The 4,981-nt window shown below is 43.9% G+C and overlaps 1 long non-coding RNA gene across 1 annotated transcript in view; it reads left to right on the forward strand.

Moving 5' to 3' along the window:
• Positions 1–4,571: 4,571 nt before the first annotated feature.
• Positions 4,572–4,981, forward strand: part of LOC118997018 (uncharacterized) — a 21,861-nt gene continuing 21,451 nt past the window's right edge. The window contains exon 1 of the long non-coding RNA XR_005068586.1: positions 4,572–4,625. This is a non-coding gene — a long non-coding RNA (uncharacterized LOC118997018). The remainder of the gene's footprint in view (positions 4,626–4,981) is intronic.

Here is a 4,981-nt window from a genome sequence, read left to right on the forward strand (position 1 = left end):
CGACCCTGTATTACTGTGTGACAAGATAATGAAGAATTCAGTGTTAGTGGACGCAAACTTCCCTGCAGGAGGGGCTGCAACCACCAGGAGGCATTGGGGGTTCCCGAACACAAGAACTCTCTGAGCAGCACGTGTAGTTACAAGTTTGGGCTGGTTTCCTGTCTGGTTTCTTCTTCAACAGTTTCCCTCAGGAAACCTATGCGGGTTCCTGATTCTGCCCTTGCCTCCAATGTCTCTGAGTTAGAAATGTCTGTGGTAAAGAAAGACACCATTCTCACACAGACAAAAGGCAGAGTATCTTTCAGACTCTCTTCTACCCAAATCCAATGTTTTATGAAACCTTCTTACCCACTTCAGCTGATTCTAACCAGAGACTTTGTTGGACCATACAGTCAGCCCAGCCTCACACAGATGGCCAGCAGCAGGGCATGTGCATGGTGGACAGGGGGCACCAGAGGCATATGAACCACACACCATGGGAGAAAGAATGCAGGTGGTGACAGTCACTGACTTGGCAGCGTGCGCACAGCACCAACTGTAGGTGACAGGACAGAGGGCAGTGGGATCTGTGACAGCTTGGGGTGGAGGCCCTGGATGACAAACACACACACCACTGGGACACGGGGTGTTTATAACACATGTAGTTGAAATCCCTGAAACAGGAAAGGCCCTTCAGCAAATCAGATTATTGTCTTAAGTCCTGGTTAGCAGTCCCCAGTTTGTTACGGAGTCATGAACAATGGGGAAATGATACTATGTTGAGGTTCTCAAAGGGATTCTGCACTAAACATACATGATGTTCACAAGTTTCCCAGTAAACAGTAAACGTGTGAGCACAGTCCTGAAATTCAGCTATTTCTCCTGCTTGTCACACTCTGACTCACCCCCCTAGTCTTAGCCTCCCTGGAATTTGAGTTAATTTCCTTTTTTCTTCAATTCCAGTTGTCATTCTATATATTCATCTATATGAATTTCTAGTCTACATCAGAGTAGTCAGACATTTATGCAATGTGTGATATAATGGCCCAATATATCTAGTATCAACCTAGCACCACATATAGATATTATAACATTGTTCACTTTATTCCCTGTGCTGTTCCTTACATCCCGTGTCCAATAGGTAACTGCCAACTTGAACTTCCTAGTCCCTTTATTTTTACCTTTTTCATCTCAACTTCCAAATTTTCTCCCACCTGGAAATATCTCATCTGTTCTTTGGGTTTATGAGTCGGTTTCTATTCTGCTTATTTATTTTGTACTTTAGAGTCCACATAGAAGTGAGATCATGTGGTATGTGTGTTACCCTGTCTAACTTATTTAATTTGGCATAATGCCCCCTGGGTCCATCCATATTGTCGCAAAGGTAAGATTTCATTTTCTATAGCTGAGTAAGGAAGATGGGTTAATTTCCAAATCAATTATTTTTTGTATCAATGACTACATTGTAATTTGAGGTTATTGCTGAGGAAAGTGACATAGGACACCTCGAACTTAGTACATGAGGAGAAAAATCACAGCATAAAGAACAATAATTCTGGAAGTGCTGGCTCCAGGCTTGTTGAATCCCACCATCCATGCCCCTGGGAGTATCTCTTCCCAATTCTGCACATGGATCGATGCAGAATGTGACTCATGTTCAGGTAATTCCCATCTCCTGTGGACAAGATAACATTATTTATGGGATCATGCACAGACATGAAAACAAATTAAGGAGGGAGGAGACAAAGCTTCTGAAATTTACTTCTCATGAACCAGCAATGACCTGTCCCCTTGCATTTTTGACTCTATCTATGTCAAATGTCCACGGATCCACTGGTGGTAATTTTGGAAATGAAGATAACTTCCATGGCTGACCAGTTTCATAGAAAGTTAGAATTACCAGCAGCAGGAAAGAAAGACTATTTAAATTATTTATTTACTTCATAATCAATGGGTAAAGAGAAATGTTGAACTTAATATCAATAAGACTATATTTACATATTTTATTTCACATTAGTGGGTGGCATCAAGATTTCCATAACAAATTTATATAATTTTAACATTGCTACTCAGTGGTCATTACCTACATTTTCACGTAAGTGGTTCTAGTCATGACTGAGTTTCTTCTATGTCACCAATAATTGAACCTGGTTTTACCACACAGTCTAGAGAATAAAAAGAAAAACAAAGCGACGAGACTGATGTACATTCAGCACTAAACTCCACTCAGGAGATCTGTCTCCTTTTCTGTATAGATTATGTTTCTGTCTCCCAATGATTCAAAGTTGAAGCATTTCATCTCCCAATATTGGAGGGGAAACATGTATGTTTCCCCTCCAATGACACCAGCTCCACATACTATATAGCCACAGCCTGCTCTTAGTTCCTACTCCGATTCCTTTTTAGGGGAAATAGGGTCAGATTGAATGTCTAATCTCCTGAACTTGAAACGTCCACACTTTTATTTTTTTCCTTTGATCATGAGGGTTGAATTATCTTCATGTTTTCATTACTGATGATTTCCAAATGTATCTCTAAATCTAAATCTAAATCCCTTTCTTTTTAGTTGGGAACTGCTTTGCCTGGTTTCAGGAATTGTAACCGCCTATCATGGCTAAGGATGAGTGAGCGACCTCCAGACTGTAAGCCACTAAAAAGACAAAGCTTTCCCTGGCTGGTGTAGCTCAGTGGATTGAGCACAGGCCTGCGAACCAGACGACTGTGGTTCCATTCGCAGTCAGGGCACATGCCTGGGTTGAAGGCCGGTTCCCAGCGGGGGATGCATGAGAGGCAACCATACATTGATATTTCTCTCCTTCTCGCCTTCCCTTCCCCTCTAAAGATACATAAATAAAATAAAAAAAAAAAGACAAAGCTTACCTCTGGCAGCAGCACTGCATCGGCTTCATCCCCTGCCCCCAATGCTTAGTCAGTTAGTCAGAGATGGGTAAGTCCCTTCAGAGAGGGGGCACCCTAAGCCAGACATGATCACTTGGGAGGCCTTCAAGGAATGACTTGGGGGGCTTTAGCAAAGACGGAGTGATGGGCCCTCGCCCCCCTGTTATTCTGACATAGCCTGAGTCCCCATTTCCATCTTGGAGAAGTGCTTCCTGTCTCTAATCCACTTAAACCTAAAAACCTATGATGGGGAAGGCAGTGCAGTTCTCTGCCAGCTAGAGCAGGTTTTGGGCTGATCAGGCATAAGAAATATTTCTTAAAGTCCTGTGAAGCCTGCTTTGCTAAGAGTGCTTTCTTCCATTCATGTGATAAAGGTCCAAGCAAGAAATGAGTATGTCTCCCAGAGTTTTGCAACTCCCTTACCTGACAGACACTGGCTCAGATTAAGCCCTCATATTTTTTTCAAATGTTATCTACTGTTTGATCCTTGCTGTCTGACATTGATTGATGAGCTTTACCTGTATTTTTATGTGTTCCAGACCTAATAAAAGCCCTTGAAGAAGAGTTTCTTGGTCCTTCTCCTGTGAGAGATTGACCACCTCTCCTCACCAAGCAGATCATGTCTTGGTAGTATTATTTTCATCTATGGCAGACAGTGGGACTTGTGGGCAATGCTTCCCCCACACTTTTTTATGACAATTTACTCTCCTACTTCATGTACAGTTTTCCTGGTGCAGTTGGATTAGTGATAAGGACACGGACTTAGATGTGGGGAATAATTCTTAGTAGATACACACTGTAGGAAAAGCCACACTCAAGGACTATGCCCTTCATGTGACTGTCCAACTGCAGAGCTCCCTGTGTAGGAGAAGAACATGCAAATAGGGCCCTTCTGCTTACAAAAAGCAGCCCAGCCCTAACCCTGCTGCTCTGGAACAGAAGTCCAGCTTGGCATTTGCAGGTGTTCCCAGTGCCTGCTTAGAACAGAGAACACACTTTTCACCATGAAGTCTGGGCTCAATTGAGTTTACTTCTTGCTCTTTTAAGAGGTAATTTATGGAGAATGGGAGGCACAAAGTATGTGAGTGGATATGACTGAGAGGAACTGTGGATGAGTGATAGTTTCCTGACCTGATGTCTTGTGTTTGCAGGTGTCCGTTGTGAGGTACAGCTGGTGGAGTCTTGGGGAGGCTTCACATTCTCTCAATTCACCTTCAGTAGCTCCCGGATGAGCTGGGTCCACCAGTCTCCTGGGAAGGGATTGGAGTGGATTGGCAAAATTAATGGTGTTGAAAGTACACAGAACTATGGCAATTCAGTAAAAGGATGACTCACCATCTCCAGAGACAATGACAAGAACATGCTGTACCTGCCAATGAACAGCCTGAGAGCTGAAGACAAAGCCCTGTATTACTGCAGTACAGACACAGTGACAAAAATCAGTGTGAGCCCAGACACAAACCTCCCTGCAGGAGGGCCCAAAGCACCAGGGGGCACTCTGAGTACCTGAATATAAGGACACTCCCAGAAGCAGGAGCAGTGGAGGTTTGGGCTGGTTTTCTGTCTGGTTTCATCTACCTGCACCACTTTCTCACAGAGAACCTGCTTGAATTCCTGATTCTGCACTGACTTCTGAAGCCTCAGAATTAGAAAAACATGAAGAAAGACAACATTCTCAGAGGTGGTGGAGCTACCACAGACTCTCTCCCTCATCTGCACTGTCTCTGGGTTCTCGAATACAACCAGTGGTTAGTGCTAGGGCTTGATCCAGCAGATCCAGAGTGGGGGGTGGAGTGAAACAGGCACCTCTATTCTGCAGGAAGGACTAACTATAGCCCATCTCTCAAGGGCTGCAACTCCATCTCTAGAGATATGTCCAAGAACCAGTTCTTCCTGAAACTGAGATCACCAAGGTCATGCTCATAGACACCAAGGACAGGGCTATGTATTGCTGAGAAAGATATACAATGAGGGAAAGTCAGTGTGAACCCAGACACAAACCTTAGAGAGATCTATGAGGTCTAGGTTTCAGGGGCCTATGTGGAAACCAGGGTGCACTCAGGACACCAAAGGGCATAGTGAAAAATAACCCTGACCTTGGCCC

This window comes from Sturnira hondurensis, unplaced genomic scaffold (assembly GCF_014824575.4).
Source record: "Sturnira hondurensis isolate 20B ecotype Veracruz unplaced genomic scaffold, ASM1482457v3 Scaffold0012092, whole genome shotgun sequence".
NCBI classification, from domain to species: domain Eukaryota; kingdom Metazoa; phylum Chordata; class Mammalia; order Chiroptera; family Phyllostomidae; genus Sturnira; species Sturnira hondurensis.